Here is a 25,547-nt window from a genome sequence, read left to right on the forward strand (position 1 = left end):
CAGGACCTCTACTGGCTACAAAAGTGTTAACTAGAAACTAGTAGGATTCTTTTTGGGTGAAGGCTCATCTGAATGGACACAGAGCACACAGTCAAATTGTATTAGAATTATCCATGGAGGAGTCTATCTCCAGGGATACCTTCCCACAGATGAGCCCTTTAAGAGTCAAGTATAAGGTCGAGAGGCAGTTCACTTGGGTGTTGTGCTGTGCACTGCTTTGCCACGTGTGTGACCTACATTTGAAACTATCCTCATCTCACGGGAGGAAGCTTCCGTACTGTAGTTTCTTTCTTTCTTCCCCTCTCTTGTTTCTTTGTCTCTGTTTCTATGTATATAAAAATGTCATCCCAGAGCAGTGAAGCCTTGGTGATGACAAAGAGTCAAGTATCACTCTTTTGGAGTCACTAATGCCTAGACAGTTTTTGGCATTTGTCAGTTAGTACTTGAGAATTAAGTTTCCTTCTGGAATAAGGACTTCTACTTGTCTAATATGGTGGTAGCAAACTACTTCCCAGTTCTTTTGGAAAAACAAACTTATATTCATTTTTTATCAGTTATTTCTAAGATATTTATATTGCCTCCAGGGTTATCACTGGAGCTCAGTGCCCACACTACGAATCCATGACTCCAGCAGCCATATTTTCTTTCTTTCCTTCTTCCTTTTTCTTTCTTTCTTTTTCTTTCTTCCTTCCTTCCTTCCTCCCTCCCTTCCTTCCTTCCTTCCTTTCTTCCTTTCTTTCTTCCTTCTTTTCCCATTTTATTCAATAGGACAGTATATTATTCAGAAGCAGTTTCAATGCATTTTACTTATTTATTTATATTTTTATTATATTTATTTATTGGATAGAGACAGCCAGAAATTGAGAGGGAAGGGGGTGGTAGAGAGGGAGAGAGGCAGAGAGACACCTACAGCCCTGCTTCACCACTAGCAAAGCTTTCCCCCTGCAGATGGGGACTAGGGACTTGAACCCGGGTCCTTGCATATTGCTACATGTGCGCTCAACCAGGAACACCACCACCTAGCCCCTATTATTTATTTTTTGCTGTCACTCCCTTGACATGTTTAAAAAGAGGAATGACTAGAAATGAAGATAATATGACATTAAAAGTAACATATTAAGTTAGTACTTGATTTATATGTAATGAAATGGAAAATGAGTTATAATGTAGATACTTGCAAATTTTCCTTTTTAAAAATGAAAATGGTGAGTCAGGAGGTAGAGCAGCAGGTTAAGTGCACATGGTGCAAAATGCAAGGACTGGCGTAAGGATCCACATTGGAGCCCCCGGCTTCCCACCTGCCGGGGAGTTGCTTCACAGGCAGTGAAGCAGGTCTGCAGGTGTCTGTCTTTCTCTCTCCCTCTCTGTCTTCCCCTCCTCTCTTCATTTCTCTCTTGTCTTATCCAATAACGACAACAATAAAACAACAAGGATAACAAAAGAGAATAAATAAATATTAAAAAAATGAAAATGAAGGACCTTAATGGTACAGATTAATATTTAGTATTTAATTAATTGTATACTGCCTTATTAAATGTTGGGTCTGTGATATATATAATATCAATTATAAACAATGCTTCAAACTTTTATAGCTCTATTACACTATATAGGGTATATAAAGTTATATTTACTCTATTGCTAGAACAATGGGATGATAAGAACACAAAAGACAAAAAATGATTATCTACTGCTTGCAAATTCACAGGCAGATGCCATCACTAGGTAAGCTCTTAGGTAGCAAATCCTTGTGCGTGATATTTGTAGAAGACTGAAACTCCTTCTAATTTGACACCTACAGTTTAGTCATTCTGTGACAAGATCTGAACTTATTAAAAAGAGTTTGAGCTCAAGGACAAACTTAAACCCTGGAAACTTTGTTTTAGAGCAAAGTCTCTAATATGGACCTTACCTGAATTTCTCAACATGAAAAGTGTGTGATCATGAAAGGGATTATGCATTTCTCCTTAAGATTGTGAATAGAGTGTGTGTGTGGGGTGGGGGGTAGAGAGAGTGTACTTGTCTTTTAACCACTGGCACATGTAAACTGGTCGTAGTGATTTTCACTTATTGAACATCTAATGGTTAACAATTATACCAGTTTAAGGGTGTCAAAACAGTAATTAACTTAAATTTCATTTCTTTAATATAGACATAAGTCTAGGCATTCAGGACATGTTACAGTGTTTGATGTTTGCTCTAGCTTTGCAAGATGGATTTATCAAATGATAGTTAAATTGCTCACAGACACATGGCTAGGGAATCCAGAAGTAAGAAGTTTTTAAAAGATTTTCTTTGCTTATTAATTAGAAAGATAGGAGGACAGAGAGAAAGAGAATCAGACATCAGTCTGGTACTTGCACTGCTGGGGGTAGAATTCTGGATTTTGTGCTTGAGAATCTAATACTTCATCTATTGCACTACCTCCCAGACTGATCATCTCCATTTTCAAGGCAAACTAGAAATCAAACTAGAAAATAGCAGTCAGATTTCAAGGTGAGGTGTGTGTGTGTGTGTGTGTGTGTGTGTGTGTGTGTGTGTGTGTGAGTGAGTGTGTGTGTATGTGCGCGTGCATGCGCTCGCTGCTTCTCTTGCATGGGGTCTGCACTCATTAAATGCCAAAAAACATGATCCTTAAAATATTTATAAGCTCCATGGAAGTTGCCTGACATTTAATTTTTCTTTTTTACAATGGCCCTGATCAGCTTTGGTGTATGGTGGTGCAGGGGACTGAACCTGGGACTTTGGAGCCTCAGACATGAGAGCTTCTTTGCATAACCATTTTGCTATCTCCCTTGCCCCCATGTATTTAATGTTAAGGAACTGATGGGTGGGTATTTAAACTTTAAGGAAATTTTGCCATGTTCTAATGTAGACATCGTGTTTCTAGTAGTACAATAGCCAGTATCCAAGTGTTACATGTATTCACTTATTACATTTATTCATAAGTTTTGGGTGTGCTTCATTGATGCGATACATCTTGTTTACTCACACCCACACCCCATTGGTTTGCTATTATACCTCCAGCAGGGAGGGGACACCTTCTTACTCATACAAGATGCCTTCTTTTTTAGATCAGCACTTTGATAAGCACTTGTTTATCTGAAATTGTCTTGAATAAGGATTTGGATAAAAAGGAGTTATGAACTGACATCAGAATTGCATCAGAACTGCAAAGTATATGAATTGTATACAAACTGTTCTAATTGTCATCAGAACTGCAAAGTATACAAATTCCTGTTCTCTTTAGGCATGAGTTTTGCTAAGCACTCTCTAAGTTTTCTTATCACTGTAGGAAAATGTGCTTAGGGCAGTTTATAAACTTAGTCATTGACCTCCGGGTTGGAATATCAGATCTTGAAAGTAAGCAAAGAGGAAATGATCTTGTATTACATAAAGATGTTCTAGAACTTGAATATGGCTTATTGACTTAAGTGAGGTTTAATGAAGAAGGGAACAAGAGTAAGTTTAAAATATATATATATTTATTTATTTATTTTCCCTTTTGTTACCTTTGTTGTTCTTTATTGTTGTTGTAGTTATTATTGTTGTTATTGATGTCGTCGTTGTTAGATAGGACAGAGAAGTGGAAAGAGGAGGGGAAGACAAAGGAGAGAAAGACACCTGAAGATTTGCTTCACTGCTTGTGAAGCAACTCCCCTGCTGGTGGGGAGCTGGGGGCTCAAACTGGCATCCTTAAGCTGGTCCTTGCGCTTTGCGTTTTGTGCCATGTGTGCTTGCTATTGCCTGATTCACAATAGTAAATTTTATAGATTTTGTATATCATTTACTATATGTCAGTAAACTTCTGAAATATTCTGCTTGAGTTTTTTTTAATCCTTTCATTAAAAATTTTTATGAGATAAGCACTATTAGTTACATTTTATAGACATAGAGAGGATAATTTCCAAAAGTCACATAGAAGGAAAAAAAATGAGGGCAAGATTTAAATAAACATATGTCATGTTATTTTCAAACTACTTTTGAAAACTTTCTCTTGACTCAAGATTTGATACTTGTCAGGGTGTTGGTGCACCCAGGTGAGTGCACATATTACCATGTGCAAGGACCCAAGTTCAAACCCCTGCCACCCAACTGCAGTGGGGAAATTTCATGAGCAGTGGAGTAGGTGTCTTTCTTTCTCTCCCTCTCAAACTTTCCTTCCCCTCTCAATTTCTCTCTGTCATATCAATTAATAAAACAGAAAGAAGGAAGGAAGGAAGGAAGGAAGGAAGGGAGGGAGGGAGGGAGGGAGGGAGGAAGGAAGGAAGGAAGGAAGGAAGGAAGGAAGGAAGGAGGAAGGAAAGAAAGAAGCAAAGAAATTGCCACCGGGAGCAGTGAATTCATTGTGTAGGCACCAAGGCCCCAGCGATAACCCCAGTGGCAATAAATAAATACATTTGATAAACGTTAACACAGTACATAATATCTGTGAACATGGAAGATACAGCATGTTTACAGTTGATTTTTTATCCTTTCTTCCCACTTTCCTGAACTTGATCATCCTTCTCTTCTTCCTTTTTTCTTTATTTATTTCATGAAGCATGGAATGTTGGCATCTTTCCATTTCCCCTCATATTTAATTTGTTGCCAGTTCTATAGATTCTTTCCACAAGGTGCTTGAATCTCTCTTAATCCTCCTCCCACTTCAGTTCAGAGCTCATTGCTTCATCCAGGAACTTGCTATCATTTTTGGACTAGTTTACCCACTACTTTTATTATTAATATTATTCAGTAAATCTCATTCTTCCAAGATTCATCTCAGCTAAGCTGTACTAATACCTCTCTCCTGATTATATATGTAAAAAAATTCTCCTGCCTCTATTGCATGTGAAATTATATCCAAATTTCTCACCTCAGGCTATGGGGCAGTATGTCAAGACCCCTTTCTCAGTAGGTATTAGAAAAAGCTTGGAGATTTTTCCTACTAGAGAAAGACATTTTCAAGCAAGGTTGTGGTTGTTTCACTCAAGTAGTTATAGGAAATAGCCTCATGCTTCTTATCATAAGTTCTGGGTGGTTGTTTCATAAGCAGGGCAATCAGGGACCTATTACAAAGAGAAATATGATTTCCTCATAGGAGATGAGACTGTGTTGTCCTTAGAAGAAAATTACTATTTGATTTAAGGGGACATGTTTGCCTTTAGACAACTTGGGAGGAATCCAGTTTTGGTCTTTGATGGTTCAGCTTCCTCTCTACCTCAAGGATGCTGAAACCTTAACCTGAAAATCTTAAACAAAATCAAGGCTGTCATTGGTGCTCAAGAGAAGTAATTTTTTTTTTAAATAACTTAATTGGGGATATAATGATTTACAGGCCAATTGTTGACAGTTGTCTAGTGGCAGATGAGTGGCTAAGAAAGTAGCTTTATTTTCTTTCTGGGAATGGGGTGGCACTTTGAGTAGGGAAGGAGTCAGAATCAATATGTAAAGAATTAAGATTGTAAAGGGATTTTGAGATGATCACCAGACAGATGTAAAACATGGACCATAGTTGGCAGTGAGAGGGATGGTCTCCCTCCTTTGCACTCTCTTTAAATGTGAATTCTAATTCTGTTTCTTTCTTCTACCTTTAAAAGAATATTATTTATTGTTGGATAGAGATAGAGAGAAACTGAGAAGGAAGAGGGACATATAGAGGGAAAAGGACAGAGAGACACACCTGAAGACCTGCTTCACCACTCATGAAGTTTGTACAGTGCGGGTGGGAACCAAGGGCTCGAACCTACATCCTTAGGCACTGTAATGTGTGCACTTAGCTAGGTGTGCCACTGCCTGGTCCTTCTTTCTTTCTTTCTTTTTTTTTTTTTTACTCTTTTTTTCTTTCCTCACTTCTCTTCCATTTTCTTCTCCCCTCCTCCTTCCTGTTTAACATTTACCAGACGATTTGTGAATAGATTTATGTGATTATTGTCTAACTTCCTTTACTAAATTTGAAGGTTTTCTCTCCAGAAGTCATCCAAAGAAAAGCAGAGACAAACAGTCTGGCTTTGCCCCTTCACTGTGATTTCCTTCCCACCAAATCAGTTGCTCTTTTAGTAGATCAAGCGCACCTTTTAAAAAAGAATCATGTGAAGTCTACACAACCAGGACTAGACATTCAAAAAAAGCTTAGAAGTCCCTTCCAGGCAGAGAATCCTTTTGCTCAGAATCCCAGCTGAGGTCTGTTGTGTTATGCTTAGTTTGCTTTGTTTGCTTGAAGTGAAAGCAACTTCCTTGCGCTCTCTCTACTTTTCTCTTTTTTCCTTCCCTTTTTTGTTATGTTCTTTCTTTTTAATATTTGATTAGTAATTTATAAGATTAAAAGATAATAAAAGTATTCCTTTCTTTGATTATATTATGAAGTTTTACAACACTTTTCTTTTTACTGTAATTATTATTGTAAGATAATAACTGATATATCCTTTAATCTTCTAATAAAGTAGAATTTTTCCTTTTTGCATACCAAGCAAATGCCACATGGATTCACTTTGTCATTTTATTCTCTCTTTTTTTTCTTTTAACCAGAGCACTGTTCAGTTCTGGCTTATGGTTGTGTAGGGGATTGAACCTGGGACTTCAGAGCCTCAGACATGAGAGTCTCTTTGCATAACCATTATGCTATAATGGTAGCCCCATCCTGTCATTTTATTCTTTTTTAGGGAAACCATGGACTAGTTTTTCTCCACATTGTGAATAAATAAATATATATATGTATATATGTGTGTGTGTGTGTGTGTGTGTAAATTCAACTGAGCTGAACTTCCTGTTCAGCACTGAAGAGTTTTAGGTTCTCATTTCTTTTCCATCAGCTGCCTTAATAATTAGCATATAGCTCATAAAGCATACAAATATGGAATAATTGACTTCACCAATATTAATAGAATATCTGAGGGGAATTACCCCTAATTTTCCAATATAGATTTGGAATTAAATACAGCTTAATGAGTATGTTCTGATTTATTATTTGATAGATTCATTTGTTTCTATTTGGATTCAATTTGGGGGTTTAATATTATCTTTTCATTATAGTTTTTGTATACATAATATGTATATGGTTTAAGGAGAAAATAATATTAAAAATGAATTCTCATTTCTACTTACCCATTTCAATCCATATATACAAGAAATCTTTTTTTGAAAGTTCTTTTTTTATTTTAATCTTTATTTATTTATTGGATAGAGACAGCCAGAAATTGAGAGGGAAGGAGGTGATAGGAAAGGAGAGAGACAGAGAGATACCTGAAGCCCTGCTTTATGATTCGCAAAGTTTTCCCCTTGCAGATGGGGACCAGGGGTTCGAACCTGGGTCCTTGCGCACTGTAGCATTTGCACTTTCAACCAGATGCACTACCACCCAGCCCCCACACAAGAAATCTTTACAGTTAGCTTATATTTTCTGTTTCTTCTTACAAAAAATATTAAATATTTATGTACATCATATCTTTTTTAATACAGATTATAGCACATGTATTCTTTTGCGTTTTTTTTTTTCTGACAACAGAGATTTTCCTAAGTTTCTGCATAGTATCTCATGATGTACATATTGTAATATATATTTTGGTATAAATCTCCCAAAATTAAGCTTACAGTGATGAAAACTAAAAAATATAAGATTAGTTAAAAATTCATGATCCAAAAGGAAGCATATTGGATCAGGCTAAACAAATTTAGAGTTAGTGGGAATAGTCATCACTGAACTTAGAAAAGCTAGAGCTTTATGTGTGAAAGTTTTATCAGTCACTAATAGTGATGTAAGAGTAAGATCTTTTTGTTTTGTTGTGTTAGAAGAGCTGAGAAGAGTCATAATAGTTGAAACTATACTTGGGAGAATCTTAAGCAATCTGAATAACAATAGTCTTAGCATAATATCTCACTTGGAAAGAATTGATCTCATAAAAGGAAATTTCATTTACATTAAAGGTAACAAAGAAAAGAATGTGTCATACATAGGAAACTGACCAAAGAAGGCCAGAGTGATAGCTCAGTCTATTACAAGCACCAACATGTTTTTTTTTTGTGTGTGTGTGTGTCCTTCCTTCCTTCCTTCCTTCCTTCCTTCCTTCCTTCCTTCCTTCCTTCCTTCCTTCCTTCCTTCCTTTCTTTTTTAAAAGACATTGTTTTTTATTTTTTACTTTTTATTATTGTATACATAGAGACAGAGAGAAATTGAGAGAGGAAAGGAGGCAGAGAGACACCTGCAGCCCTGAGTCACCACTTGTGAAGCTTTCTCCCTGCAGGTGGGGGCCAGGGGCTTGAACTCGGGTCCTTGTGCACTGTAATGTGAGTGCTTAACCAGGTATACCACCGCCTGGCCCCCTCTTTCTTTCCTTCTTTCCTTCTTTCTTTCTCTTTCTTTCTTTCTTTCTTTCTTTCTTTCTTTCTTTCTTTCCTTCTTTCTTTCCTTTCTTTCTTCCTTCCTTCCTCCCTCCCTCCCTTCCTTCCTTCCTCCCTTCCTTTCTTCTTATTTATTTAAAATAATTGACAAGATTGTAGGATAAGAAGGTACAATTCCATACAATTCCCACCACCAGAATTCTGTATCCCATCCTCTCTACTGGAAGCTTTTCTATTCTTTATCCCTCTGGGGGCATGGACCTAGGATCATTATGGGGTGCAGAAAGTGAGAGTTCTGGCTTCTGTAATTGCTTTTCCGCTGAACATAGGTGTTGGCAGGTTGATCCATACTCTCAGCCTATTTCTATCTTTCCCTAGTGGGGCAGGGTTCTGGAGAGGTGGGGTTCCAGGACACACTGGTGAGTTGTCCAAGGCTCAGAGGCCCTAGTTCAATCCTTATTCATCACCATGAGACAGAGCTGAGCAGTGCTTTGCCAGTTTTCATGCACCCCCACCCACTCCATCATAATAATTAACTAAATATTTTTTAAAATTGGTCAAAGAATAAAATTGACTTAATGGAATAAGTCCTCCCAAATACCCTCTTATTCTCTGGGTGAAAATTGAGCATATTTGTGTAATTCTGCTTGAAACATTTCACACAGGCACAGATGATCTCCTGGGCCATAAAGTGGTTTCCAAATGAAGTGCAGTAGCATATCATGGGCTCTTCTTGTTTAAGTGCTGCCCTTGAGTATTTTACTTTACTTTTCTCTTTTCGGTCCCCTTGGATCATTGTTGTTGTTTGTCTGTTTATTTGTTTTTTAACAGAGCACTGCTCAGCTCTGGCTTATGGTGGTGTTGGGGATTAAACCTGGGGCCTTTGGTGCCTCTGGCATAAAAGGCTTTTTGTGTAACCATTATGCTATCTTTAAAACCTTCTGGCATCTTTGATATAGCATATCACAGCTGTTTATTGAGTAAGCCTGTCTTTGAAACACTTCATTCTCCCTCCTATTTCCCAACACGTCAAAGCCTTTGATTTTATGAAGCAAGTTAGATTCTCCTTCCTTCTTCCTTCAATTTTTCACTGAGTCACAGATCATCTTTGCTGATGTTTTCATATTTCAGATACTAACTGATATTGAAAATAGCCATTCTCCCTACAAGTGCTCTTACAACCTTTTAAAGAAAACCTACTCTGACCTTTCTGGTTTCCTGCCTCTAGTTTACTCTAGATCTGGCTGAGACCAGTTCTGCTCTTGGCTGGGATGGAGGGTGTCTCTGGGGACCCTTGATGAGGAACATCAGTGATTTAACATCTCACTAATCCTGCTTCCATTTCCAAATTGCTACTGTGCCCTGACTTAGTAAAATTAAAAAGCTGTGTTTTAGTAAGTCTTTCATCATGTACCCTAATTCCAAATTCTGAACTCCTACGCTTTTCTTTTTTGCTTAAATTTCTGGTTTGATAGCACGCTTGATTCTCCTCTCTAAGTGTTTACCACCCGATTTTCTAAGGACCTGAACCCTCCTCTGGAAATCTAGCCTCAGTGCTGGGCTCTTGTTTATTGATCTTACCATTTCCATAATTCCATAATATCTATCATTTGGCAGTATGGCTAAATCTTTATAACTTGCTCTAGAGCATACTCCTCCCAAACTGCCACTGTCTTGCCTTAAAAAAATTTTTTTTTAATTATCTTTATTTATTGGATTGAGACTGTCAGAAATCGAGAGAGAAGGGAGAAATAGAGAGGATGAGAGACAGAGAGACACCCGCAGCCCTGCTTCACCACTTGAGAGTCTTTCCCCCTGCAGGTGGGGACCGGGGCCTCGAACGTGGGTCCTTGCTCATTGTAACAGGTGTGCTCAACCAGGTGCACCACCACCCTGTCTTGTCTTTTATCTCACATTGAACCACCTCCTACTCCTCTTTTTCCCTTCATCTCCTTTTCTTCCACTGACCACTTGGCTAAAATCCTCCTCCCCTCTTCTAATGTTCTCCAGCTAAAACAAAGGTCAGGTTAAGTTTCTGGTTCAAGGATACTAGCTGTACTGTTTAGCATTTGCTCAATTCTAGGAAATAATTTCTTGTTCAGGTATCGGGTTAAACATTTATTCCAAATTCCCATTTTATTAAAAAAATTTTAATTTATAAAATGGAGATATTGACAAGATCATAGGATAAGAGGGTACAACTACACACAGTTCCCACCACCAGAACTCTCTATTTCATCCTCCACCCCACCCTCCATCTTGAAAACTTTCCTATTCTTTATCCCTCTGGGAGTATGGACCCAGGATCATTATGGGGTACAGAAGGTGGAAGGTCTGGCTTCTGTAATTGTTTCCCCACTGGACATGGGTGTTGGTAGATCGATCCATACTCCCAGCCTGTCTCTCTCTTTCCCTAGTGGGGCAGGGCTCTGAGGAGGCGGGATTCCAGGACACACTGATTGGAATCCTCTGCCCAGGGAAGTCAGATTGGCATCATGGTAGCTTCTGGAGCCTGGTGGCTGAAAAAAGTGTTATTATATAAAGCAGAACAAATTGTTGACTAATCATGAACCTAAAGGCAAGAATATTGCAGATGAAGATTTAGGGATCTCCATTTTGGAAAATGCTCGTAGGTCTATTTAGGTATATTCCAAGGGGCCCCTGGCTTTACTAGCCAAATTTCCATTTTAACAAAACCTTTAACATTTTAAAGTACTAAGATGAACATTTTTTAAATATGTAGATTATCATTTTTTCTTGAATTAATATTATATATATATTTCAGGTTCTGTAATGTTCATAAGTAGCCTCAAAACAAATAATTCATCTACTACAAACATTTGTCAACCTTTTTTATCAGCATTGTTCTTAAATTAGAAAGTTTACCCATGATTAAGTCACTGGAAATTCTACATATCAGAATATGTGAGATGCAAAAATAACTCAGGATGCTAGCTTTGTCTTTAAGGTCACACACTACACAGTTATAGTACAGTATAATAAAAGTCCCACCAGATGTTATGTGTAAGGCTCTCTGTGAGTACAGATGTAGGTTTGTTTGACTGACTTGTCTTGGAATAAGAGGTCCAGGGGTTGCTTCATAGCCTACTTGAACTAGCTCCTGAAGGATGAGTAAGAGTTTGCCACAGAGGTCAGGGATAGACTTGGCAGGAGAAATAGGAAATAGGTATTTAGACATGCTAGGACATGGTCCATTCCATTAGAAGAAGCATGAATAATTTGGGTGGTCCCATTAAGCTAGGGGGAGAGGCAGGAAATATGGCTGGAGAGACAGGTTGGGTACTGCTGGGGAAGATATTACGTACTATGCTGATGAGGTGGGGCCTGATTCTAATGTAGATAGCGACCTATCCCTGACAGTTGAGCAATTCCTCAATCTTATGGAGTAATCCTTGCCTCCAAAAAAAAATGTATTCAGTGTCTAAAGAAATCAAGGCTTTTGTCCTCTGGAAGTTACAGAATGTTGGTATGATGCAATTGCCATTCTAGATATTATCCTTACAAATATCATTATATGTACATTATATATATATATAATATATATATATATATATTGCCTCCAGGGTTATCGCGGGAGCTTGGTGTCTGTACTGCAAATTCACTGCTCCTGTGGCCATTTTTTTGACTGTTTTTTTTTTTTTTTGGATAGGACAGAGAGAAATAATTGAAAGGGGAGGGGGAGATAGAGAGGGAGAGAGAAAAAGAGACACCTGCAGACCAGCTTCAATGCTTGTAAAGTGACCCCCCTGTAGGTAGGGAGCTAGGGGCTGGAACCGGGATCCTTGTGTGGGTCCTTACACTTCGTACTATGTGGGTTTAACCCGGTGCACTACTGCCCAGCCTCATCTATATGTATGTGTGTGTGTCTATATACACATATATATGTATATATACACACACATATATACATATATATACATATACATGTATGTACACACACACATATATATAATAAAAAAATATATATATATGTTTTTTTCAATCACATCCACCACCAAAGTTCTGTGGTCCCACTCTCCCAATGATAACCATCATAATTCCCACAAAGTTTTAGAGACAAGTATTTCCTTTTTTTTGGGAAATTAATATTTCAGTTCTCTAGATTCCACACACGAGTGAAACCACCTAGCAGTTGTCTTTCACCTCTTTATTTAATTTACCTAAGCATTATCTGCTTCAGTTCCATCCATTTTGTCCCAAATACTCAATCTCATATTTTTTTGATTGTGGAGTAATGTTCTATGGCATATATACCCCATAACTTCTTTATCCAGTCATTTGCATATGGACATTTGTGTTGCTTCCATATTTTGAATATTGTGAATAATGCAGCTATGATCATAGGGATGTGTATTTCCCTTTGAATTAATATTTTTATGTTCTTTGAGCAAATGCCCAAGACTGTTTTTAAAATTTTTTTTATATTTATTTTCCCTTTTGTTGCCTCTGTTGTCTTTTTTTATTGTTGTTGTAGTTATTGTTGTAGTTATTATTGATGTCGTTATTGGATAGGACAGAGAGAAATGGAGAGAGGAAGGTAAGATAGAGACTGAGAGAGAAAGACACCTGCAGACCTGCTTCATGGCCTGTGAAGCGACTCCCCTGCAGGTGGGGAGCCAGGTGCTCGAACCTGGATCCTTACACCGGTCCTTACCCATTGCACTACCACCCGACTCCTCCAAGAAGGGTTTTGGTAGATCGCATGGTATTTCCATTATTATTTGTCTAAGGGCTCACAGTTATTGAGAGGGACTGCACCAGATTGCATTCCCATCAGCAGTGCAACACAGTCTTTTCTCTACAGCCTTGTCAATACATTTTGTGTTTTGCCCTTGTGGATCTCTTATCTCACACTTTAAATAAATAAATGTATCCTTTTTTGGTGAATTACTTATAGAAAATTAGATTTAGTGTCAAATTATTTTGATATACTTTTATTTACTTATATTTGAAATTTGTGGTGAGAACAGCATATTTTGTATGGCAATAGTAATGTTTTGAGGTTATGCACGTGTGCATGTAAAAGAGAGATTAGAACATGGGGAGGAGTTGAAGGAGAAATGAAGGATACAAAGATGGAAAAAAATCCTGATTTAGCAATATGCAGTTTTGTTTTGTTTTTTGAGAGGGTTAATGCTTTATAGTGAAGTCACTGATTAGGAGCACAATTTCATTATGCACCAGGACCTCACAGCTCTCTTCCACCTCTCTTCCCTCTTCCTTCCCCCAAGTCCTTTACTTTGACCCAATACAACATACCCAGTTCACGTTTCACTTATTTTCTCTCTCTCTGTCTCTATTTACTAAATCCCACTTATAGGTGAGATAATTTGGTATTTTACCTTCTGTTTTTCACTTATTTCACTTAATGTGATGCTTTCTAGTTTCATCCAAGATGACTCAAAGGCAGCAACCCTGTCATCTTTTCTTTTTCTTTTTTTTCTCTTCTCTTCTCTTCTCTTCTCTTCTCTTCTCTTCTCTTCTCTTCTCTTCTCTTCTCTTCTCTTCTCTTCCCTTCTCTTCTCTTCTCTTCTCCTCTCCTTCCTTCCTTCCTTCCTTCCTTCCTTCCTTCCTTCCTTCCTTCCTTCCTCCTTCCCTTCCTCCCTTCCTTCCTCCCTTCCCTTCCCCCTTCCTTTCCCTTCCCCTTCCTTCCTTCCTTCCTTCCTTCCTTCCTTCCTTCCTTCCTTCCTTCCTTCCTTCCTTCCTCCTGCCTGCCTGCCTGCCTGCCTGCCTTCCTGCCTTCCTGCCTTCCTGCCTTCCTGCCTGCCTGCCTGCCTTCCTGCCTTCCTGCCTTCCTGCCTTCCTGCCTTCCCTCCTTCCCTCCTTCCCTTCCTGGGCTATTGTTGGGGCTCAGTGCCTGCACTATGAATCCACTGCTCCTGGAGGCCATTTTTCCCATTTTGTTGCCCTTGATGTTGTTGCCATTGCTATTGTTGTTGTTGGATAGGACAGAGAGAAATTGAGAGAGCAGGGGAAAACAGACACCTGCAGACTTGCTTCACTGCTTATGAAGCGACCTCCCTGCACGTGGGGAGCTGGGGGCTTGAGCCAGGATCCTTACACTGGTCCTTGCCTTAGTGCCATGTACACTTAACCTGCTGTGCTACTGCCTGGCCCCCTACCCTGTCATTTTTAACAGCTGAGTCATATTCTATCACACTCACAGACACACACACACATACACACACACACACACACACACACACACACTATGATGTTTTAGACACTCTTCTGTTGTTGGACATCTGGGTTGCTTTTAGGTTTTGGCTATTACAAATTTAACATTCTTTTTTTTTTTTTTTTTTTACATCTGGAAGCTATTTTGATCACATATGACTTCTTCCATGATTTACTATTAAAGCATGCTATCAGATATTTCAGGCAAAAGTTTGACAATGTAAATTTTATCATGTAGTTCTAGAAAAGGATTGTTTGCCTAGTAATCATGAAGATATTTTCCAAACTCGTCTCTGCATAAATATTTTCCAATAGCTGTATTCTAGAAAAAAATATATTCCTATGAAGGGCTGATTTTCTGCCTTGTTTGTAGATGTAAAGCTTAGAGAAATGCATCAAGGAAGGATACCTATTGGTTCAGTATTTATTCAGCAACTACTATGCTACGAGGCACTTATCTAGGTGCTTACAGAGATAAAGGGTGAGTTCCCTATATTTTGGTGTATCATAATATCTGTCAGTCATTTCCATCTCAACCCTCCCAGCTTCGGCTCTTTTTCTCTTTTGGATTTGCTCTTGTTTCTTCCTCAGGAGACTGTGCTTGTATCACTAGACTTTTCTCAACCAACCCACAGCAGAAAGCACCGGAGTAATCTGTCCTCCCAGGGAATCTGTAGCCAATAACTGAGAGGATTTAGGAAATTAGTTCTGTGTCTGGCTTCTCACTCTCCCTCTTGCTTCATCTATTCTCTCCTAGCCTCCTTGGAACATGGGAGGACAATTTAGAGCCCAAGACAGTAACCACACATGTCAGTCAGAATGCTGCAGAGTCAGAACCAAATGGAGACAGATATGCATGTGTCGGTCATAGGATTCACAAATTACTGTCGTGTTCTGTTCATCTGTTGCACATTTTGACGTAACAGATACTGAATGTGTGTGTGTGTGTGTGTGTGTGTGTGTGTGTGTATGTGTGCAGGGGGAGCTCCAAGGTTAGAGTTTTGGTCACTGGTCACATTTTCAACAACGGATGCATACAAACCTTGTTCTGTGTGTGTTTCAGTGTAAAGACTGATTTAATATGCACAGTGTAACCCTGAACTTTTGATCAGCTGCGCTATAGCTAGCTCATGCTTAGATGGAGATTGGCTAGCATGCGTACTTTTTTAATTAATAAGCTTTGCAGCCATCTTCTATTTAAGAACACTGAACAGCACTGTGCCAGAAGGCATGTACAACTGCAGAATCAACCAAAACCACAAAGATGTAAAATAAAAAGAGAAGCCATGTCACTCAGTATACCATGCAAAACCACACTTGTTTACTAGGAGACCTGAAACAAGAAGGCAGAAGTTTGTCTGACTGACTGCTGATGGGAAGTCTGTGCCTCACGTGACGAATTTTTCAGAGTTTCGGGCATATTTATGAATGACTGCAAATACACTTAAAGGATAGTTTGGGGGTTACTAATACATTAATACATTTTAATGAGTGGGACAATCAACAAATACAGAAGCTAAGCATAATGAGAACTGGCTTACATGGTGCATGTGTATTTGTATATATGCAGCATAGGTATTACCTGCATATACACTAATAATAGTCTGCAGGCGTTAATGCTGACATCTTGAGGCAGGCTTCTTTTCTATAAAACCTGTTTTTTGCTTGTAAGACCTTCAGTTGATTAGATGAATCCACCCCTCATTACTAAAGGAAATCTTTACCTATGAGACAGACCAGAATATTGCTTAGCTCTGACATATGGTAACGCTTGTGTTGGAATTTAAAGCCTCAGTCATGCAAACCCTATACTCTAATGCTGAGTTATCTCTCAAGTCCTAATCATATTTATTTAAAATTATCTGGGGCTGGGTGATGATATATTTGGCTACCATGCTTAAGGATCCAGGGTCAGACCCCCTGTCTCCATGTTCAGGGGCCAAGTGCCACAAGTAGTGAGATGTCTCTCTTTCTCCCTGTCTATCTCCCCTTCCATCTCAGTTTCTCTCTCTCTATCCGATAAATAAATATATTTTTAAAAAATCCTCAGGGAAATAATTTGCCTCAGTTTATAATAAATCGACTGTGGTAACGTTAATGATTGACTGTAGATGTCATTGACTTTTATTTTATTTTATTTCATTGCCTCCATGTCATTGCTGGGGCTCTGAGCTAGCACTACAAATCCCCTTTTCCTGTGGCCGTTTTTGTTTAGTTTTTTGGCTAGGACAGAGAAAAATTGAGAGAGGAGGGGAAGATAGAGGAGAGAGAGAGATTAACACCTGCATGTTCAGTTTGAGGGCTTTTTTTTTGGGGGGGGGTCTACAAGCTGGTTAAAGCCTTTGAATACAAGCTGGTGCCATGAGTGATAGCTGAAGGTAAGAGACAGTAACCAGCAAAACAGTAAAACTGGGTTGGAGGATCTGGAGACTCCACATTTAATAAGTCACTAAAGAGTATGATATTTACTCCATTTCTCACCTGCCACTTGAGCAAAATACCAGGAGAAACTTTGACAAGTCAGACTGAAATACAAGCATGCCTGTTACGGGAAGTCACAGACAACTGAAAGGAAAAGCCTTTGAAAAATGTAAAAAAACCAAAACAAAACTAAACAAAAAAAACCACCAAAAAAAAAAAAAAAACCCACCAGCAATAACAACAAAAAAATTAGCCTCTCTTTTTCAGTCCAGAAAGTGATCCCAAAGAGAGCGGAATGCATCCTCAGTTCTATTCTCTAGCCTATGAAATACCAAAATCACAAAACACTAACTGAAAATGGCTGTTTCCTTTGTTCTCTTCCACAGAGCTAAGGGTCTTTGGGAGGTATTTATAGGCAGCTCAGGTGCAAATGGATGTTGAGTAGTTCTCACTTCTTAGAAAAGAAAAAAGAAAGAAAGAAAGAGAGAAAGAAAGAAAGGAAGGAAGGAAGAAAGGAAGAAAGAAAGAAAGAAAGTATTAAAAAAAAAAAGGAACTCAAACAAGTTGTCTCCAGGTGTATCCCAAATGGCATGTTGATTGACTCCGTTCAAAAAGAAATTAGGGATGTAAATGTGTTTGAGAAAATTATTACCCAAATCACAACATCCTCTTCAGACAGTTGTTTGATTGAATACTGAAAAGAACATTTAAAATCTTCCAGCAAAAGCCTGTGCCAAAGTATTAAATGATAAACAGGTAGGAATTCTCTTCTTGCCCTCTGAGAAAAAGATCTTTGCCTTTGATATTAATTCAGGTTTGTTTGCATGTATAATTCAGACACATTCATCGGTGGCCTTCTGTCAAAATGTCATGAGATTTCATATTTAGAATTACTAATACTCAGAGTGATATAATGGGTATTAACAATTACTGGCTTAGACAATTGTCACTACTTTCATAAGGCAAGTGAGGGTGCAGAGAATGTGTCTCAAAGTGATGATGCTTCATCTGCAAGGATGATAATAAAAATATGTTTCATTTGTATAATCTTATAATGAACTAATCTTTTCAGTTTATTATCGTTTCTATTATCCTTTTGAAAATGGGGAATCTAATAACCACTTGATATTTCCCATGATAAAAAATTTGTGATTTATTAATTGGTTCATTCCTTCTGCAACTAGTCAGTTATTGTTAAGCCCCAGAGATGTGGTAGTGAACAAGACAGTTAAGGATGCTGTTTCTGTGGAATTTTAATTCTGCAGTGGGGAGATACACCATAAGAATTGAGCAAATGTTTACAATGTCTCAGAACCATTAAATAGACCATTGGTGATTAATTTCATAAAACATCATCCATCATTTTTAATTATTGCTGTTTATTTGATGGCGTTAATAGTTACTATGTAAAATGAAGTTAGGAGAAAGGGAGGAACAAAAAAGAATATGGAGTACTTTTTTCTTTTTTTCCTTTTTTTTACTAGTGATTTAATAATGATTGACAAGACTGTAGGATAAGAGGAGAACAATTAGGGAGTTGGGCGGTAGCACAGCGGGTTGGGTGGTAGCACTGTGGGTTGGGTGCACGTGGTGCAAAGCACAAGAACCAGTATAAGAATCCCGGTTCGAGCCCCCGTCTCCTCACCTGCAGGTCGCTGAAGCGGTGAAGTAGGTCTGCAGGTGTATCTCCCTGTCTGTCTTCCCCTCCTTTCTCCATTTCTTTCTGTCCTATCCAACAATGACATCAATAATAACAATAATAACTACATCAATAAAAAACAAGGGCAACAAAAGGCAATAAATAAATAAATAATTAAAGAAAAGAATTTAAAAAAAGAGGAGACCAATTCCTTACAAATCCTATCACCAGAGTTCTGTATCCCACCTCCATTGAAAGGTTTTCCTAGTCTTTATTTTTCTCAGAGTATGGACTAAAGCTCTTTATAGGGTGTAGAAGGTGAGAGGTATGGCTTCTGTAATTGTTCCTCCACTGGGCATGGGCATTGACAGGTCAGTCCATATCAGCAGGCTGCTTCTTTCCCTAGTGGGGCAGGACTCTGGAGAGGTAAGGCTCCAGGACACATTGGTGAGTTTGTCTGCCCAGGGAAGTCAGGTTGGTATCATGGTAGCATCTACAACTTGGTGGCTAAAAAGCATTAAGATATAAAACATAGAAGTTTTGTTTCAATAACCAGGAAACTAAATGTAAGAATAAATAGAGCAGATGGAACTAAAGGTCTTTGTGTGGAAAGAAGCTAGGCAGTTTATTTTAGGTATGTTTCAAGGGGGCCATGACTTTAGTAATTTTTACCAGAGCCCAACAGCTAACATGCAGGTGGACTAAAAATATAGTCTGGGTCAGGCAGAAGTTGAAAAACAAGATCAGAAATGAAAACACAAGTAGAACCTGAAATGTAATTGGCATATCGCACTAAAGTAAAAGACTCTGGGTTGGGTGGGTGGGGAGAATACAGGTCCATGAAGGATGATAAATGACATAGTGGGGGTTGTATTGTTAAATGGGAAACTGGGGAATGTTATGCATGAACAAACTATTGTATTTACTGTTGAATGTAAAACATTAATTCCCCAATAAAGAAATAAATTAAAAAATATATATATATAGTCTGGGAAGATGATGTTGGTGTTGGGAATAGGACTTGAAAACTGGATCAGGGCAGAGAGTAACTCCTAAATATGGGAGAAGTATATAATTACCTGGAGCACTTTTTCCTATATTGTTCTTCACAAGGACTTAATAGGCTAAATTTTGCTTACTTAGAGATGGCTTCTGGATAATTCTGGAAAGATAAACTATTGCTGCACTGTCCTGTGACTGGTCCATTTTTGATGCTCTGACCATGTAATGGAAATTGGCACAAGATGACACAATTCCCAGACAAAGCTTTATTATGATTGTGTCCAGACACAAGTGAGGCAATTGTGGTAGCAGTTCTATATTCTGATTCACTGAGAGAAGACCATGGCTCTATGTTAAGGGACTGACATGTATGGACAACTAATGACCAGATATGACTATCTGGTCTGCACTTGGAGTCAGAGTAGCATCAGGTTGAACTGTCTTGTCATTGTACAAGTGGTGTGTGGACAGATGGGGGTCATCCAGTTAGGAGCAGGCAGTCAGACTAAGTTCATTAGTCATGAGTAATTGAACCCATGAATTGGGGATTATTTGTGGCCTAAAAGAGGGAAGGCAGTTTATTGGGGCTTGAACATTACTGATCTGTGCAAGCACTCTGTATGATTTTTCACAAAATATGCTATGGGAGATTAATAATAGTGCAGTTTCACTGCTGCCCCTTAATGACTCCTAAGTACTGACTCCCCATGGGGAAGTCCAGACTTTGACTTGAAGTACTATGACCAGAGACTATTTTTACTTACAGGGTATGAGAATTTTGGGAGTTGTAATTCAAGCTGTTCCCCTATTCTGTCTCAAGTATGGTTAAAAATCTATAAAAAAAGTGTTGATAGAAAATGCATTCATTTGGTCAGTGAACCAAAATTATATATTTCGAGCATTTCTAAACAATGTCTGTTGGTATGCTTCTAGTTCTGCTTCTGGGATCCCTTCTGTTACATTGCTTGATGTTGTGGTCCATTTACATGATCATTCTGTTACATTGGTTTGGTCTTACTCCCCCTGCCTCCGGGAGATTGTGGTTTAGTCTTTGCCTTTTTGCGCTTCTCCCTTCTCCCCACCCCCTATCCTATGTACTTTCTGGATTCCTGACGCTGCAGCCTGAGGAGAGAGATGGAGGAGCACATTTTTTGGTGATTAGGTGGTTGGACTGCTTGCCCGCTCCTGAATAAAGATTAAACTGCGTTCTCAGCTCAGCCATGTGTCCCTGGTCGTCTGTTACCCGCCCGTGAAGCCAGCCCAGAGAAAACAACAAATGTCCTGTAACACATAACAGTTTCAGTCTTGTAACTGTTAATGACAGCTTCAGTTGTCAGATCTAGTCAGCCACTCTCTCTCTCTCACTTTCAGTCAGTCACTGTTCTTTCAGGAACCATAAAGTTGGATACAGGGGTTGAATGTCGTTACCCACAGGGCAGGGCCAAGTATCATTTAAACTTCTTGCCTCATTGTTGGGATCTTTGATCTCTTTTCAAGGACAATATATATATATTTTTCTTTTATGAAGAAATGAATAAATGCATACCAATGATTGAGGTGTCAGCATCTAATTAAATGAACAGATTGAGGTCAGAGGTCAAGCATTGTTATGAGCAAACCAAGTAATCACCCACTAAATGAAGAAACTTCATGTAAATCTGACACAGAGCCCACACCTTGGATTTAGTCTCCCTACCAATATCATTTGGAAGGTAGTGTCGGTGGGAAAGAGAATCTCAGCTGTTTTGTGAACTAATAATAGATTGCTTTTCATTTGAAAAGTATTTCATTTGAGACTTGAAAATGATGAAATTGTAGTTATTAATAACAGGACACTGTTTAAAGATTATTGTATTATTCCACTTTAATAAAATTATATGTATTTTGTACAAATATGCATATTTCCTCCCACTGTATCTTAGAGTACAATTAGGTCAGTACTTCTACTCCTTGGAAAGAGGGGCGAACGGTATTTTTGTAAAGAGGAAGACTAAAACAAAACTGAAGTATTGGATTTGGAGGATTAAAAGATTAGATTAAGCAATTTAATAATTCTATAACTTCTGACAAAACCCTTTGCATTTTGGGGGTCATAATTTTTCTCATTGATAAAGCAAGAGGAATCTTTTGACAGTCATTAAGCTGCCTTTCAAGTCTCTAAACTTTTCAGTTACTTTGAATAAGTAGTCATTATTAGTGTAACTGTGCTGGATTTGCAGATTCTGTGACGAAAGGGGATCTATTTCCTTTTTTTTTTTTTTTAATTTTTTTTAATATTTATTTTATTTATTTATTCCCTTTTGTTGCCCTTGTTGTTTTATTGTTGTAGTTATTATTGTTGTTGTCGTTGTTGGATAGGACAGAGAGAAATGGAGAGAGGAGGGGAAGACAGAGAGGAGGAGAGAAAGATAGACACCTGCAGACCTGCTTCACCGCCTGTGAAGCGACTCCCCTGTAGGTGGGGAGCCAGGGTTCGAACCGGGATCCTTATGCTGGTCCTTGTGCTTTGCGCCACCTGCGCTTAATCCGCTGCGCTACAGCCCGACTCCCCTATTTCCTTTTTTATGACCACTTCTTTGGCATGCTAGTTGTCCTTCAGTGAACAGTAGAATTTCCCTTGTGTCGAGAGGAAAAAGAACACATTTTGCCTATTTCTGTGAATGTATTATACTTACATATTATTATCATTAAAATTATTGTGATATAGAATAATTGCTTGAGAAAAGGCAAAATTCATTTCAAATCAATTTCAACTCATTTTCTTTTGATCTTTATCTCTACACATTCATTATATGGAAAACTTTTCAAGACTGCATTCTAGAACCAGTAATCAATGCACAGTTCTGAAAATATTTTTTAAAATAAAAATAAATTGGAGTTAGTTATTGTGTAAAGAAATACTTCCATTTTTCATGACAATACTCATGCTCAGACTGTGTCATAGAGAATTACCTTCTGACCATACTTTTTGGGTCTCTATCTACCACCATAATTCTTATTTATTTATTTATTTATTTATTTATTCTTTTTTATTTAAGAAAGGATTAATTAACAAAACCATAGGGTAGGAGGGGTACAACTCCACATAATTCCCACCACCCAATCTCCATATCCCACCCCCTCCCCTGATAGCTTTCCCATTCTCCATCCCTCTGGGAGCATGGACCCAGGGTCATTGTGGGTTGCAGAAGGTAGAAGGTCTGGCTTCTGTAATTGCTTCCCCGCTGAACATGGGTGTTGACTGGTCAGTCCATACTCCCAGTCTGCCTCTCTCTTTCCCTAGTAGGATGGGTCTCTGGGGAAGTGGAGCTCCAGGACACATTGGTGGGGTCTTCAGTCTAGGGAAGCCTGGCTGGCATCCTGATGACATCTGGAACCTGGTGACTGAAAAGAGAGTTAACATACGAAGCCAAACAAAGTGTTGAGCAATCATGGACCCAAAGCTTGGAATAGTGGAGAGGAAGTGTTGGGGGGGGGTACTCACTGCAAACTCTAGTGTACTTCTGCTTTCAGGTATATATTCTGCAGTAGTTTATGGATACATGTGAACATATGCTCTCTCTCACAGAAACTGGTGTATATTTAGGTTTTGGGACTTTGTTAGAAAGTGAACCACCTGAGATGGAATTAGAGCATACTATGCAAGGAAAGGTCTCACCCGAGTAATGAGGCTGAAGGGTTGTCATTCCACAAGTGAAGTCTCTGGACACAGTCTGAAGTGAAGCGTGTTGAGGTGGCAATCGTTGTGTTGGTTAGGTTGTGATCGGCAGATGCAGTATTATTTGATATGGATTGGGAGAGGCATACGGGAAACTACCACCATATTTCTTAGATCTGCACAGCCTTGTCTTATAACTGGTTCTCTGACAGCTCCACATAATTTCAGACTCTTTTTTTTTTAACTGAAGGATACCTTTTAAAAAATATTGTATTTATTTATTTATTTATTTTTACTGGGGGATTAATGTTTTATAGTCAACAGTAAATACAATAGTTTGTATATGCATAGCATTTCCCAGTTTTCCACATAACAATACAATCCCTATGAGGTCCTCCTCTGCCATCATGTTCCAGTACCTGAACCCCACCCACTCACCCCAGAGACTTTTACTTTAGTGCAAAAATTACACCAGCCCCATTCCATGTTGTTAGTGTTTTCTCTTCTGATCTTGTTTTTTTAACTTCTGCCTGTGAGTGAGTTTATCCTATTTCCATCCTTCTCTTTCTGACTTAACTCACTTAAATTCAAGCCTCATCCAAGATGGGCAAATCACCATTTTTTTTCTTTATTGGGGGATTAATGTTTTACATTCAACAGTAAATACAGTGCTTTGTACATGCATAACATTTCTCAGTTTTCTTTTTTTTTCTTCTCAGTTTTCCACATAACAATACAGCCCCCAGACATTGTGTATATATAACACAACTTGCTCAGCCACTCATCCGTTATTGGACACCTCGGTTGCTTCCAGGTTTTGGCTATTACAAATTGTGCTGCTATGAACATAGGTATACACGAATCTTTTTGGATGGGTGTGTTTGTTTCCTTAGGCTATATCCCCAGGAGAGGAATTGCAGGGTCATTGGGTAGGTCCATTTCTAGCCTTCTGAGAATTCTCCAGATTGTTCTCCACAGAGGTTGGACCAATTTACATTTCCACCAGCAGTGCAGGAGGGTTCCATTGTCCCCCAAACCTCTCCAGCATTTGTTGCTGCTACCTTTTCTGATGTATGACATTCTCACAGGAGTGAAGTGTTATCTCATTGTTGTCTTTATTTGCATTTCTCTGACAATAAATGACTTGGAGCATTTTTCATTTGTTTCTTGGCCTTTTGGATCTCTGGTGAATATTCTGTTCATGTCCTCTCCCCATTTTTGGATGAGGTCATTTGTTTTCTTGTTGAGTTTGGCAAGTCCTTTATATATTTTGGTTATTAAACTCTTATCTGATGTATGGCACGCAAAGATCTTCTCCCATTTTGTGAGGGGTTTCTTGGTTTGGGTATTGGTTTCTTTTGCTGTGCAGAAGCTTTTAAATTTGATGTAGTCCCACTGTTTTTTTTTTCTTGCCTTAGTCATCTTTGTAACTGGATTCGTTTCATTGAAGATGTCTTTAAAATTTAGATAGAAAAAGAGTCCTGCCAATATTTCCCTCTAAGTATCTGATACTTTCTGGTCTAACATCCAAGTCCCTAATCCACTTGGAATTTTCTTTTGTGTTTGTTGAAATATAGTGGGGCAGTTTAATTCTGCACATTTCAATTTTTCGAATTCTAATTGATGGAGACTCTCCTCCCATTTAATATTTGGAGCACCTTTGTCAAAGATTAGCTGTCCATAGGTGTGGGGGTTTAATTCCAGACTCTTAATATGCCAACTATTTCATTTTAGATTTTTTTTATTTTTTAAATATTTATTTCCTCTTGTTGCCCTTGTTATTTTATTGTTGTAGTTATTATTGTTGTTGTTACTGATGTCATCGTTGTTGGATAGGACAGAGAGAAATGGAGAGAGGAGGGGAAGACATAGAGGGGGAGAGAGACACCTGCAGACCTGCTTTGCTGGCTATGAAGTGACTCCCCTGCAGGTGGGGTGCTAGGGGCTTGAACTGGGATCTGATTTTTTTTCTTTTTTTCTTTTTTATTTAAGAAAGGATTAATTAACAAAACCATAAGGTAGGAGGGGTACAACTCCACACAATTCCCACCACCCAATCTCCATAACCCACCCCCTCCCCTGATAGCTTTCCCATTCTCTATCCCTCTGGGAGCATGGACCCAGGGTCATTGAGGGTTGCAGAAGGTAGAAGGTCTGGCTTCTGTAATTGCTTCCCCGCTGAACATGGGCGTTGATTGGTCAGTCCATACTCCCAGTCTGCCTCTCTCTTTCCCTAGTAGGGTGTGTCTCTGGGGAAGTTGAGCTCCAGGACACATTGGTGGGGTCTTCAATCCAGGGAAGCCTGGCCAGCATCCT

This window comes from Erinaceus europaeus, chromosome 7 (genome assembly GCF_950295315.1).
Source record: "Erinaceus europaeus chromosome 7, mEriEur2.1, whole genome shotgun sequence".
Taxonomy (NCBI): Eukaryota; Metazoa; Chordata; class Mammalia; order Eulipotyphla; family Erinaceidae; genus Erinaceus; species Erinaceus europaeus.